We start from the raw sequence: 15414 nt of genomic DNA, 5'->3' as shown, positions 1-15414 counted from the left end.
AAGTGTGTGAAAACTGAGCTTTGCTGCTGTGGGACCTTACAGACACATAGGAGTGCATGCAAGGAAAAATGGTGTATTATAAAACAACAATTTCAAAGTGATGGCACAATGTTTTACTGAGGAGAACAGAAAATTACTCTTATTACAAGTAGGAGGCCATGTCTTTGCTGAACCCTGCAGTTGGTACAGACAAAGAAACAGTATGTTTCTGAAAACCAAGTCTGGATCCAGAACAGCAAGTGAAGTAAGGGTTGTCCAGCATGCCCATGTCTCTACTCTGCAGCAGGAATAACTAAAATGTTTAATTCCCTGCATCCTGGTAGGGGAAATAGCACAATTTTCTCTTTGGGATAAAGTCTTGTCTTTTGCTTGAACTGTTGTATGAACTGTTTGGACAGCTGTGTTGTTCTGACCAGAAGGATGACCAGGAATTTGTTAAACAAAGCTAAAACTCTTGTTTGTATGGGGTAAGTGATGGCCTGGAGATATCTTCTGCATGTTTTTATATATATCAGGGCATGTTTTTAATGTTATTTCATCATTTCTTGCCGAAAATTCTATTAGACCCTAAACACTCAGGCAGATAAAATGTAATATGTCACCTTTCCTGTGCTTAAAGGATGACTAAATTTAAATAAAAAGCTTTTTTACATGAACCACAGAAGGAGTTAAATAGGCTGACATAATTTCAGTCCCGATGTAGAATATAGAAGTATTTTTCTAAAAAATCTCTCTTTTAATGATGTGATGCACAGCCCTTTCCAAGGAAGTTAATTTTTCCTTGTCTTCCGTGCTAAGTTGCAAGGAGGTGTTCCACAGGCCTTTAATAACAAGGAGAGTTTCATATTATCTCTTGACAGCAAAAGACATGTGATAAAGCTTTGAGGTCTGATGCTGGAACATATTGGACAGAGAACCTAAAATTAAAGAAGGTGAAGTAATGAAATTGAGGGTGCACAGGCTCAAAGCACTTTTTAATGTTACTGGCATCAGCTGTCAAATCTTGGCTTTCTTTTTTACCTGTTTTAGCTCAGATAAGTGTGTCAAATGAGCAGTCAACACAGGGAATTTACAGAGGAGGTAAAGAGGTCTCTTCCTTTCAGGAAGTCCTGTATTTATATTCAGGATGGAACTTGTAGGCCTTGCTTTCCATTTTGCTTGTGATCTAGAAATATGAATCTTCCTCAGCTTCCTTGACAGAAGCTTGCTTCTTTGTGCACAAGCAAAAAGTGTGAAAGTCTGTAAAATAGTCAAGCAGTTGCTTTGGCTCTAGTGATACTTCCCTATGGCGTTGAAGTTTATAATCTTCCTCAAATATAACTGTGGGCATTGAAAGTCCAGAATATGTTTTGGTCTTAAATCTGAGTCAGTGTTATCATTATCCTAAAGAAACTGAGTAATGGGTATGATAACTTTGCTTGTGATAGAGTATGTGCATGGGTTGAGGAAAATTAATCCTAACTGGTTCTGAGGCTGATAGGACCTTTGCTCTACTAATTTAGGTCATGAAAAAACAGTTTAAAGGAAGAAATTTCTAAGCATCGTAATGCACTTCTGTTGAGAGATACTTTCCTTTAAACTGGTGGCAGAAAACATTAGTGATATTTTTTTTTTAGTTGAAGGCGGAAGTGCTTCAAATGCCGATTTCCAACCTTGTAAACCTACTTGTTGTTCTGTGTACTTCCACCTTTACCATGTGTCTGTAATATTTTGACAAATTTGTCTGGTTCCTCTTATTGTCTGAGCAAGGGCTGCTTTTGATGCTGTAGTGAAAAATTTCCCTTTCAGAGAAAGTTTTCAGAGAAATTTCAGGTCTACCAGCTAAGTTGTAGAGTACACACAGGAATAAGGTTTGTCAAGGAACTGTTTCCCATCACTGAAAGCTGGCTTCGTTGCTTGCCTGAGGCTGTTGGTATATTCAGAATGCTTTCTGACTGGGTGCTAGGATATGAATAAGTCATAAGGCATGCTGATAAGTGGGAAACTGAATTGAGTGATTGGTAAGCAGGTTGGCTTGCCTAGTCCCCTTACAGTAGTTTTAAATCTCCACCAACAAAGACCAATAGAGCAGGAGTTGGCAGGGGGCAATTTTGTTGAGTGCTTTCTTACTGCCCGTGCCGTGACTCTGAATAAACAAAGTTCAATATTGAGTACTGTCTGTTGTGCATTTTGGAGAATATGCACATGCATACTGGAATTTGAGGACAACTTCAAGAAGCACCATGTTTAAGGGTTATTGCAATTATTTTCCAGAAACGGTTTCCAAATTGTTTGGAACCATTTGATCCGTCCGTATTGAGTGACTTGAGATTTTTATTTTTGTGGTCCTTCGGGGAAAGCCACAATGCTTGATTTCAACTTCATTGTGTAATTAAGTAAGAGAGTTTAGTCTACAAGTGAAGCAAAACCAGCATGTGTTACATTTAATTATTTGTGTTTTCGCCCCTTAGCTTGTGCTCTTGTGCAGTTCTCCCTTGTAGGGAGACCTTTCTGTTTTGTTTTTTTTCAGTTTATTAAAGACTGTATCACAGTGTTGCTCTTGCCATGTTCATGTTAATGCCCCTGGAATTTTTTAAAAACTGTTCCAAAATCATTGCTAGTGTGACTTTGACTTTAAGGGCACTAAGCCATGGATAATTGGCCGAGTTTCCTAAAATTCCACAGCCTGTTGTTAAGATAAACATTTCTAGGTTCCCAAGAACACAGACACATGTATATGGTAATATACTGGGTATACAGAGCAACCTTTAAACAGAAAATTCTTATTTTCCTATTTTATTCTTGGTGTTTACACACAAACTTCATAAGCAGAAAAATGACAGAATAATTGTGCCAGTTGTTAAACTACATTGTAGTGTTTTGAGAAGGATTGTGAGATTCTGTCTTTTGTTGTAGCCATTAACTTCTATGGAAGCAGAAGGGAAGCAGTCCTGCGCTGGAATGGTATGTGTTGAGATGCACCCTTGTTAGTCAGCAGCTCACGTCTTGGCTGCTGGGAAGTCCATGTGACCAAGGCTTTGGTATAAGGCCCAGGATTGCTGGTTGTTAGGAATCTGTAGTCTTGTTCTGTCACTCCTCAACACTGGTACCGAAAGTGACGTGTGAGGCCTGGGTATCCACAAGTGTTGGAGGTTTGCCCTTCTCTTTGCTGAAAAGGGCTGTGATCGGTGTTCTCCTCAGCCCAAAGCTTTTGAGAGGGACTATAATTATAGAGCTTGTGACAGAGCTGGGTTCAGTTCACTCATGTCCTCTCAAACATAATAGTATATTGGTCCCATATATAACTACTTAAAGACAACAAAAGAAAATGGATATGAGGCTCAGTGATATAAACAGCCAGTTAAGAAATTGTGGGATAGGTTTTGAGGAACTTTGTGCATGTTTAGGGTTATAAGACAACCTTGAAGAGTGAGGGAGGTTCTCACTGGATGGTGCCAGTTCCTGGAGCACGAGGGTAGGCTTACTGCCAGGGTGTGAGGGCCAATGATGCTAGTGAGCCAAAGCGGATCATCTTAGTATCTTACTCAGAGCAGGAATTGGTGGTCTGACTGTCCTTGGAGGTAGGCTTCCTAATAGTCATCTTTCCTATTGCTGCTGGAAGCAATGTTAAACTTTAAGTTCTTACTTTCTGCAAGAATGGGATGTTCTTACTCAATAGATTGGGTTTTGATTTTTTTTCTTTTTTAAAAAAATTATTATTCAGCTTGTTTCAAAGTAATAAACTCAGTCTGACAGTAAATGGATCAGGACACAGCAGGTGTAGCGTGTGGGTTTTATGGGGTTCTGTGTTTGATGTGGGGTTTTTTAGGGCAGTTTGCAAGGATTTTTTTTCCTTTTTCATATCAGCTGCTTCCTCTCACCCCTGCTCTCACTGTCTCTGTGCAATAAGAAATAGTAAAGAAAAGCAGCAGCCTTAGTTCTGTTATGTGATACTTTGTGTAAATGATTTCAAATTTTAATAGCTGTTCTTCTGAAAAAAAGACACTTCTCCAATCCTGTAAAACAGCATTTTCTTTTTTTAAATTTAAATTATACCAACGCTAGGTAGACTCTTAGAAGTCATTGTAGAGGGTGGGAAATCCAGAAAATTCTCCTGTAATAGGAGAAGAACAATAGTAATGCAAGACAAGATTAAAATTCCCCCTCAGGTTTTAAATCATGGTAGATATCTGGTTTGAGTTAATCTGTTCTTTGTTTAGGGTTACTTGACTAAAACTCTTGTCACAGATTTGTTGGCAGTTAGGTTAACTGTATCTTTGTTTAAGCGGTGGTGGTGGTGGGGAACCACCCTTCTAGCATGGTCTTTCAGCTGTTTTCGCTGCTTTTCCTTGATCTTCAGTGTTGCCCTGATGGAGAAGATATGGCTTGGCTGGCTGACCAGTGTTTTGGTTTGGAATGCTAATGTATTTTATTTTTAATATCTTTACCTACTGCATGCTGTCATAGGCTCAGACACTGTTCAGTAGGGTTGATGGTTTTTTTGTTTTGTTTTGTTTCCCACTTTACTAGTATCTAGTTCACATTTGTCTAGTGCAGTTGTGCCTTTCTTCTCTCTTCTGCTTCTGGTCCTCTCGCTGGTCCTTCGTGAGGATAGGAAATGAGCTCAGGGCTGAAGAGCAGACGTAGTGGCCCTGCCTCCTCTGCTGCATTTCAGAGAAACTGTTGTCATCCCACAGCTTTTCTTAACAAGTGGAAAAGCAGTACCAAATATTTACTTATCTTTGAATCTCTGAAAGTCTTTGAGGCTTATGGAGAAGTGGGTAGTTTCATGGTCTTGTGGTGTATTAAAAAAAAAAAAAAGCCACACTTAACAGGTTTCTGTTGTCACTGTTCCCATCCATACTACTTGAGGACCTGTTTTGCTGCTGGTGTAATAGTTTTCCCTCATACACAAACTGTTTGACAAATCTTTGATACCTGCCTCTCTTAGTGGTACATGGAGCTATGCTGGTAGGCAGCATGTGTTCATGTGCTGCAGCTGATGTTCGTGTAGTTTACATTGTGTACTGGCTGTGTATGAGGCAGGAGTTTGTACATACTAAATACAACAGCAACCTAACACCAAATGATTTGGTGGTTTGTTTGGTGGTTGTTTTTTTTTTAAGTGATCAGAATCTTCCTTTCTCTTCAGCAAGTATTGGACCATTCCCCTGGCCCCAGCTTGTATTGGTCTACCTCAGTGAGCACCTTGCAAGTGCGCGGGACTGAATAGAAAGTACGTGTTTGAGGTGTTTATAGTTTGCATTGCTGTACCTCTGAGCTTTGTTTTGTTACCTGATTAATTCCTCCTTTGACTGCACGTGCAGTTCTCGTAGACTCTGTACTAGTGGTGGTCAAACAGCTTTCCCTTTGCAAGACAGGTACGCAGCACGTCTAGCTGAGATCTCCCAGACAGTAGCGTGATGGACTTACTTTTAACTGTTTTCAGTTTTATTTGTTCGTGGCAGGGGCAGGGAGGGCAAGTTTGGTAGCCTACATGAAATAAAAGGAGAGGAATCTGTAAAAAGCTCCCAGTGTAACAGGAGCCTTACACAAGGAAGAACTATTTATAGAACCCTGCAACATTTGCCTCAAGGAACTTCAGAGCAGAGAGGGGCAGTGCTACATAAAAGCCGGGGGAGAGGACACTTGTGCACTCACAGCTGCGAAGGTCAAACCCAGGCCTTGTCTTACAGTATGCTTCCACTCGCCTTTGGCCTGAGGGGAGAAGAGACTGATGGGCTCCTTCTGAAGGCCAAGTTCTGGTGGTGAGAAACTCTGGTTTGTGGAGAACAGTGGGGTGGTTTTCTTTCTTTTTTTTTTTTTTTTTTTTCCTTTCTTTCCTTTTCTTTATGGGGCTATTTGTTTATGATGTTTTGACTTGCATTAATTTTTGAAAAAACATGACTGTCTTGATTGGTGACTTAATGGTCAAATAAGGCCAAACAAGGTCACAGCAGCAGCTTTGGGGACCTTGAGATTAAGGTTTTATGCTTTACATGTTGATACTATTGTTTAAGCATCTTTTTGATTATTGCTGCTGCTATTCTGGCTTTTGTTCTCTGGTAGTGACTCTGTTATTCTAAAAGACATTGCCATGCCACTGGCAGTTAGCCAGGTATTGTTATGGTTTTGGATGCCTTCATCTGCTTAATACTTGTTGGTTATGAGGCTTTATAAAAAGTGGTTTCAGAAAGCCTTCAAAGCTTTAGCTTGAAAACATTCTTTAATGGTTTTATATGCAGAAGAGCCTCTCTTTTGGGAGGCATATACCTGAGAAGATCCTTTATAGCACTTGACATAATCACTGGGTGTTGGTACTTTTCTGAAAAGATTGCATTTGGCTAGGCCAGAGTTCCTAATCCTGCTATGGGGGCGGGGGGTGGGTGGGTGGGGGTGGGGGGTTGTCAAGGGGAGGGTGGGGGAAGAGCATGCAATATAATTTAAATGTGATATAAGGCTTGAGGAGAAGGGTCTGTGTGATGCTGGGGTCACAGATGGCTTTGGGGTGGCTGCCTGGGTCACCAGAAGCACAAACCCTGTCAAGAGAGCGAGGCAGTGTTTCCTCCAGGGTGATCGAGGAAAGGTGTTTGATTAAAAGGTTCTTAAATGGCATTAAAACTTTGGATAAGGATGTAGTCTAGAGTAGTCCAAGATGCTTGTCCCCTTAATTTGCTGTAAAAATTATGGATCTCTTCTAACATGAGAAATGCAGTACTAGTTTTTATGTATGTTTGAAGGTAAATAAACTGCTTGTCACATTCTGTCATTCATCTATGACACTTTCACTATTTTTGTCCATCTAGTTAGAGGTTTAACTAAGCAGTCAGCATTCTGCATATTTAAAAGCTAGCTCCTGAGTGGAAAATAAAACCCCATGGTTTATAGGAGGGCAAGATTATGCAGGACAAGATTAAAACAACTCAGTTATTTAGGATCAGTCTTTAGATAAAAGTTAAATAGTGTGTGTGTGTGTGTGTGAAAGCCAGATTTACTGCAAATGGTTGTTTCTTTGTGGTCTGACAAAGTGTGTTTAAATGGAAGTAGGCATTTTGACTGGCTTTTAAGCCCACCCACTCAGTGAAGAAATAGTTCTTAAATTAAAAAAAAAAAAGCAAACTTTTGTAGATGGAAGATGTGATTTAGTAAAGAAATAAGCAAGTCGAATGCTCGAAGCAAGTCTTGCTTTGGTCAATTCAGTGATGATTTTCCGAAACACAGACTGAAGACTATTCTGAATTACCAAGGGTAGGCCAGCATGTTAATCCATTTCACAGATTAGATGGACATATAAACTGGTTTTGATTTGCTCCAGTGTCTATGTGGGGCATTCTGCATTTGAAGAAAGTATTTTTCATGTAAATAAGTGGAGGGCTCTTGTTAAAGAATTTAGCAAACTTAGCAGACATAGTAAAATAGAGGTGCTTAGTGGATTTACAAAGTGATATAAAAAAAGAGGGAAGAACATTTCTGGTAGGACTCTTGCAGGTACATTAAACAGAAGAATTTGCACACCCTGAAAACCTCTGAAGTGTTTAACCATGAGAATTAGTAAATCAGTAAATGAGAATACAAGATCAGAGCTCTGTAGCTCTAGGCAGATGCTAAGGATGGAAAGCGCTCTCAATCCCTTGGTAGCCTGAGGTTCTGTCTAAATTAGAAGATACTTTGGTCAGTAGGGATGCATCAGTAGATTAAAGCTTCTTAAATCTTCATCACTGATTTGGATGGTTTACTTCAGATTAGATTTAGCTTGGCACCTTGCACTAAATGTCCCATTTAACCTGTGCTGTTTGAAGCTTTCCACAGGAGAAAAATGTCATAGGTACACACCAAATGACCTTGCTGTGATGAAGCCCACGTGGTTGTTTGAAGTCTCATGTCCTTCTTTGGCAGCAGGTTGCATTTGAAGTGCATCTTGGAGCAGAGTTTTCAGGTTCTCTTACTCAAAAGGGAACTGACTGTTCCTGTGCATCAAAGTTGTTCTGAAAAACCAGCTAGCTCACAGTAAATGGTTTTGCCTCAAAACTGCACTACTGCTCTAAACCAGATAGTTAAGCGTGAGAATATGCATAGCAAAAGGATGACCTGGAAGAAAGGGAAAGATTTTAGTTGGAAGCACTAGAAAGGTATTTTTCCCCTCTTTTAAGGAATATTTCTTTACATTTGCAGCGATCAAGGTACCATTTCTGACTAATGAATAAAAGTATTATTTGAAGCACAAAATCTGAGCTAGACAGATAAGCTTCGAACAATTTTCAGTTAATAATCGCCACAGGGTGCAGCCTGTTGCTTTTTAGTAGCACATCATTTGTAGGAGTTCCAGATGTTTTGTGACTACAGTCATTTGCTGCAATCTAAGATGGTGATGAGAAGAATGTCACATGGTTACAAACAATGTATTTGTTGGCATTGCTGGGCACTGGGTAGGCATGCGGTTGAATAGCTCTGTCTCTTTTACTGTTTTTGAGGGAGGAAGAAGGACTATTTAACTCATTTTTGTCTTTAGAGTCAGAGTTCAGGATTAAACACAACCTAATGCAGGAAAACTTTATTTCAAATGGCTGTGAAACAGCAAGTGGTTTATTTTACTTGCGTTTGAATGAAATATGTGGTGAGTGAAACTCAACCTCCTCCCCCCAAAACCCACTGCAAACAAACAGTGAACTTTTTTTAATGGCTGATATGGGGATTTTTTTTTCTTTACCTCAGAACCCTCAGATCTTGGCTGTTGTCTGATATAAATGTCTTTTGGTGTTGAACTGCTTTGCCTAGGTACCTACAGCTGGACAGCCTTTTTTTTTTTTTTTTTTTTTTCTTAAGTGGAGTGCACTGCTGGCTAACCACAACTCAATTTGACTTGGCTTTTGTAGTCTGGGCTGCCGTGGGTACACTGCAATCATACCCAATGTACTTCTTGATCAGGTCTTAGTTACACTGTAGTCATAGTCCAAACTATAGTGTAGGTGTACTGTTAGATGGCAGTGGTGTTTAGTGTGTATAGAATTTAAGCTCTTTATGTAGTGATGATGCAAACACTGTGTTTTAAGCATTTATTGGGTTAGACCAAAGTCTGGGTATTGTACAGGGGAGGTGTGCAGGAGTAAGACTTTGTGCTTGTGCCCTTGCTCTTACGAAGTACAAGTTTTGAATTAGTCCCTTCAACAAAGAGCTTGCAAATAAGTTGGTTTTGGTTTTTTGTTTTTGCTTGTTTATTTTTTTTGTTTGGGCTTTTTCTCCCCCCCCGAGTAAAATGACCTGGTTAAAAACATTTAGACAATAAGGGAATTGTGCTCTTTCTGCAAACAGTTTTACACTGAAAAATTAAGTTCAAATATTCCAAATTAAATATTTATTTAGACCCAGGACTGTTTATAGGCCCCAAACTGTCATTGTAAATAGACTGGTAGAAATGGTGCAGAAGAGCCACTGAGGCAAAAGCTGAATTATGTCATAGTAGGTGGAAGAGTTATTTAAATCCTGTGTGGAGGCTGCTGTTGACATACACAGTAGAAAGAATGAAATGCATTGTCATCAAGAAAAGTCGTAATCTGACTTAGAAAACACGTCCTTGCTTGGATGTCAGGAGGAGTAAATGCAAAACACTGCAATAACAATTTCTACCTTCTTCTCCGTAGGAATACTGTATATGCAAGTGAGACTGACTAAAGAATAATATTAATGTTTGGTAGTTCATGGGTATAGTAGCTACAATGTCTGTTCCTCTTCATGGCTGGTAAATACTGCTCAGCTGTAGTTTGTTATTTTCTGCAACAGGAAGATTTAGGTGAGTGTTTAAAGGAAAAGTGTGTGCCCCTGGAGTAGGTGGTAATATTTGCCTTGCAAGAGAGGCCATGCAAACAGTACCTCTATGAATTTAATAGAGCCTGAACAGCATTCTTCCATTGTATTTACTGAAATAGAGGATATTTAATAAGTCTGAAAGGGAGCAGGCATACACATATATGCCCACTTTGTTCCCTTCATGATACAAGTTTTTAAGATCAAGGCAAATTCTCTTCCTTAATCCAGAGCTTGACTTTCTCTTATAGATTTTACACGGGTTTCTGCAGCACACCAGGCAAACTGACTTGTGGGTTTTTGTGGGGGGATGTTTTTGTTGCTTACTTGTTTTTTCAAAATCTGTTTATGGTTTCTATAATTGCCAAAGGTAAAACACCTTGTGTGAAGCAAGAGCAGGGATAACTTTTTGTTTCTGAATGTCTCTGTCTCTATGTTTACCTGTTCTTAACAGTGGCAGGGCAGAAGTTGTTGGAGTGCCGCTTACGAGGGGGAGAACTGGATCCATGGTACCTCAATGGGGTGAATGCTAAGCTGGGTGAAGAGGGCAAAGTGAAACTAATTCAGGACAAACTTCTAATGCAACTTGCAATGTTGTGTTCTGGCTAAAAGCATTTTTGCTGAGGAGTATGTGGGAGATAGTGGTGAATGAGTAAAGGTGATCAGGTACATCAGATGTTGAATGTCAGTGTGTTCAGAAAAGTTACCACATCTCAGATTCCCAAAACCTACTTGAAGACTTTTACACAGAAATCATGCTTTTGTTATCGGTGCTATTTCATTTGGTAGTGTTGTTACGTTTCTGGCTTCCTGTAGCTGTGAAGGCAGGGCATGGGGGGAGGAGGGGAGAGGAGGGAGGGCAAGAAAAGCTGAAGAGTCCTGTTAATGCTTTTGGTTACTTACTAACAAGGGCATGTCTGGGAGTAACAGACTTACCGAAGAGTTTCCCAAAACAAATGTGATTCACAGATGTGTGGTAGCAACTAAAAGGATGAAATGGAGACCTTTTAATGTAATCAGTCTATGCGTGTCCAAGATATTTTCTTGTTTATAGTTTAAGCTGTTTCTGTCTTCAGTGCAGAGTGGAAAATGAAGATCTGCCTTTTGATTCCAACTTTACTTGAACAGTTAATGTCTAATATCAGGAGCCTCCCTCCTGTTATTCCTAAAGAGCCACTTGAAAGTGGACCATTTTAAAAATAATAGGTACAGGTGACCCCGCTGTTCTTTTCAGTATGTAGTATGATAGTGCAGGAATGATGGATGCTCTGCAGGGGAGCCATACAATTTTTCTGTTAAAGCACTCGACTGAAACTTTCTTTTCCTGCAGCTGCCACAGCAGAGTATTATTTGTATGAAAGGATAGTATCATAAACTTATAATTTGATTTAATATTTTCCTGTAGCTATTATGATTATTAACAAAATAGAGATTTTGAGCCTCTCAGTATGAGAACTATTTCCAGGTTAAGTGATAACATGGAAATACAAATGTTTGGAATTGAAGAAGACTTAATGAAATGACATTTCGTGTATGAGGATAGTTTTTTCCCCCCAGAGTTAATATTGCCTATCTGTTTTCTGGTTGTGGTGTTCTGATTTCAGTGTAAACAAGTCCTTGTTGAGACCCTCTGAGAGGGGGAGAGAATTGTGCTTTGATTTTTCTTCTTATACCTGTGGTGAAAGGGAAAAATATCTTGAGAAAAGATGGTGCTCGTACAGTATTAGAACTTTGCAAGGTTTCTCTGAAGCTTATTCCCAGAAGGTCTAGAATGTGTAATCTATATCTTGACAGTTTAGAGACAGAGGCTTGAGTCTGGCAATGAGATTCTAGAAGTATTGTCATGCTTTGGTGAAGCAATAATGTTATTTACTAGAAATGCTCAAGCATGGGGGTTGGGTGAGGTGATCTCCAGAGGTCCCTTCCAACCCCTACCATTCTGTGATTCTGTGTGTGAAAATCCCGAGTACAAATTTAACAGCAAAATAAGGTTATCTGGACGTGTTCCTAGAGATTAAAAAGAACCGTTTTCATAGAATTCTCCAGAAAACTTCTATTTCTAGTTCTCAATGAAGTACTGAACATAGCATGTTCTGCTGCTGCACTTGAATATTGAGTTGCATCAATACCTGCTTGCAGACCAGTGCACTTCTGTCGTCTTCCTGGCTGACTTTCTGCTTTTTCCATGTAGTCTGGGTGTTCTTGTGTGGCCTGTTCCTCAGCTGCTTGTAACTACTTCATATATAAAGTATATATATAAAGTATGCAGTTCCTTCCTGCCTTTCTAGTCCGTTCCCAAGTCTGGTTTTTCTGCAATCTCATTATTGCATTTTCCTTTTCTAGCAGTAACGAGCATTTGCGTCTTTTCTTACACTTCTGATAACCAAAACCAGTACCATACCACCAATTATTGCAGTGCTTTTAGCCCTTTATCCAAAAGGTTCGGTGAAGTTTTTGGATAGAAGGTGCTCTTCTTCGTTCCTTCTCTGGCCCATTTAATCTTGCTGGGGGCATCGCTGTCTGTCTTTGATGGAGTTCCTTCTCTGTTTGCTGTTCCCCAGTGCTTCAGCCTCAGTAACTAGACACCCCCTTAACCCAGTGCACCTTGATTTCTGTTTCCTGTGCACTCTGTAAAGGGAGCAAAGATGCCAGCTGGCAGCGAAGGGCTGGGCTGCGCACAGTGGCCCAGTGGAGGGGATAAGCCTAGGAGCGTTGTCATTTGAAATTGACTGATGCCAAACAATATAGAAATTATTAGGAGGTTATACTACAATGTTATTTAAGTATCAGTAAATCAACCAGTGATGTGCAGTCTGTCCGCACAGTGTTGCTCAGGCAGCAGGCTTGGTTACATAGAGCTTTCCCTTGCCCAACGTGAGGGGAGGGCAGCTGGTGGATGGACTGCACTTACCCCAAGTTGTGTTAGGCAAAAATCTAATAACATGGTACAAAGAATAGCGCTTTCCTACTTGACCTGACTGTGCAAATTGCAAAGATAGGCAGTTGCTCTCTGAAGACTCTTTTGTTTTTAGTATTTGCTGAATTTGTCCAGTTAATTTTCTTTTCCTTAAACATTAGTTTATCTATTCTGATTTACGCTGTTTGGAATAGCTTGAATTGAACACTTGTTTCTTTTGTATTTTGCAGACTTCTTGAATCCAACTCTAGCAAAGAGAAAGAGTTCTGTTTCTGCCAGCCAGACCCAGTCTCCGGTGCTGGTCCCCCTGATGGCAGTTTGTACAACCCTGTGAAACCTGCCAAGCTGGACGCCACAGCTTTGCACGACTGCACTTTGGCCGCCACTGTGCCTCCTTCAGAGCCGTCGAATCATGCAGTCCTAGCCTGTGACACAGGCATTCACGAAGAGCACTATGTAAGTGAAGCAGTGGAAGACGATGTGCCAGACTGCAGAGAGTACAGAGATGCCTGCACCATTACTGGTAAGCAGTCAAATCTTTTATCTTGGGAAGGGTATGGAAATGTATAGTTAAGCTTCTGTTCTTGAGCCATTGGTGAGATATCTGGTTCATGGACAATTCTGCTGCTGTTCTGCACGTTTTTCTTGTTTAAGTGATTTCACAAGCATCTAGATTTTCAATAGAAGCACTTTGTAAGGTTTAAGGCTCTTGCAAATAGGTTTGACCAAACTAGGATATATACTTATGTGCTTGGGAAGGGGAACCATTTGAAGTTTGTTTGGAAAATAAACCAAATAAAAGTCAGGAATGAGGGGAAGGAAATACTGCAGCTTAAAATTATGGAATGGTTGTCCTAACGTTCAACATAATTTAGATTTTTTGTGTTGGTAGGAGAATTGCTTTGTGGGAGAAACAGTATGTAACATCATATTTTGACTGTATATCTTCTTGCTTTTTAAAGCCATTCCATTTTTGCCACATTAGTTCTGGAACTAGGAAAGTTAATGTCTAAGGAACAGCTTCTTCTGCATGCTTGTATGAAAGGCTGAATGCCTTTTTATCATAGTGTTCATACAAATAAATGGAATATATGTTTAGTGTAGTATTCTAAACAGAATTAGATTTTTAGTGATGTGGTCAGCTGACCCAATTTTTTTGTGTTTGAATAATCACTGTAACTCAGTTTAGTCATGGATATGGCCATGAAATGACAGGCAGTTTCCATTCCAAAGCCATGGTTTGTTGGCTGAGCTGGGAGGCTTCTTTTAGCTTACCGTGACCTTGTCAGTTCCAAGGTCTTTTGGGAATGTTTGAAGGACTCAGCTGAGTTTTCAGGAGGGACAAATGAGAGGGCTGAGAAAAACAGAAATAAGACTGGAGCTCTTCTAACTGATAGCCAGATGCCTTTATCCTGAGTTACTTCCAGCCATTTCTAGAATTGTCTGTAGGTCAGAGAATTAGTTAATGGTCACTATCAACAGATACTTCTGTAGTATGCCTTAACTTAGCTCAGCTCAACCGCTGTGTAGTTGCTAAGGGTTGACATTCTGAAAAAAAGAAAATAGAAAGAAGGGGAGAGATGCTCTGCATGTCTATCCCTGTTCCCTTGAAGACAAGCAGCCAGATTAACACTGAAGTCACTTTCAGTCAGGTATGCTTCTACATAAAATGTTTTGTTAACAGAAACTAACTTCCCATGCCTCCTCCTTTGTATTCATGGGTTTAGAGCTTGTTTGGGTCACTCTTGACTGCCCTCTAGGTATTTCCTTGGTAGGTAGACTAGAAACGCATTATATAGGCACATTCCTGGTAGCGTACTCTTTTTCCAGGTCCCTGTAGAAGGATCTTTCTTCCAAGTTGTTCTGTGGGCTGTCTCCCCTTCCCTCCCTCCTCTGTTAACAGGAAGATGTTAACTTTCTGGTTTTCTGTTTCTGACTACAAGCCCAGACAACCAACTTCCTTCATGAATCAAGGTGACATCTTGACTATGGTTCCTTGAAAGGCAAGGCAAGCTCTGTCTTACTATTTTAATTTTTTTAAGTAGCTTTTGTTAAATGGAGGTCAGTGCATGTCTTCCTACTTCATGCTCTTTCAAGCTTGATGCAGTTTCTGAATCTGTTTGCTTAGTTGTCAGCCAACTGTGGTTTACTGATTGATCCTATAATACTTTTTCACGAATTAGCTGTTCTGCAGCAGTAAATTTGTACTATTTGTGACCTGGCAACACCATGGTAAGACTTGCAGTACAAATAATGGTGTGTTTTTTGATTGTCTGCTTGGTTTTGGTTTTTTGGCTTTTTTCTTTTTAAATGGATTTTTGAGTTTTGGTTCTTTGCTGTGCTTTTTAAAGGTGTCAAAGGTCATAGACTGAGAGTTAAGAACTGATCTCATACTTCCTCTGTAAAATCTTTGTCCATCATACACGCTGGTGTCCAGCGTATACCCTTGAAAGAAGCAGAAAGAGAAACACTTGCAGAGGAATAAGGATTGTCAGAGGCTTTAACATGAAGACTTTGTGTAGGTTTGACTGAGAGGTTGGCACTGTTTACACTTTTAAACTATGTAGTGGGAAAGAAATTGTTAATATCAAGTCTGCATACACCATAATTTTTCTTCTGAGGCCAAGTCTTGTCTCATCCTAGAGCAGGCATGTTCGAATTCAGCAATCAGGGTAGCCTCTTTCCTTTTAGTCTAAGACTAACACCTAGAGCTTATT

At 39.9% G+C, this 15414-nt stretch overlaps 1 protein-coding gene across 6 annotated transcripts in view; it reads left to right on the top strand.

The window, feature by feature from the left end:
• Positions 1-15414, top strand: part of TRAK1 (trafficking kinesin protein 1) — a 136504-nt gene that overhangs the window by 34060 nt on the left and 87030 nt on the right. For 5 of the 6 annotated variants that reach the window (XM_064444048.1, XM_064444047.1, XM_064444046.1 and 2 more), the window contains exon 2: positions 12928-13220. The gene's annotated coding sequence lies outside the window, so the exon portion shown is untranslated. Of the gene's footprint in view, positions 1-12927; positions 13221-15414 lie in introns of those variants that run through there. The other variant, XM_064444050.1, reaches the window with a different exon arrangement.

Source organism: Phalacrocorax carbo, chromosome 2 (genome assembly GCF_963921805.1).
Source record: "Phalacrocorax carbo chromosome 2, bPhaCar2.1, whole genome shotgun sequence".
Taxonomy (NCBI): Eukaryota; Metazoa; Chordata; class Aves; order Suliformes; family Phalacrocoracidae; genus Phalacrocorax; species Phalacrocorax carbo.
Note: the sequence above shows the minus strand (reverse complement) of the source record. Positions and strands in the feature narration are given on the sequence as shown.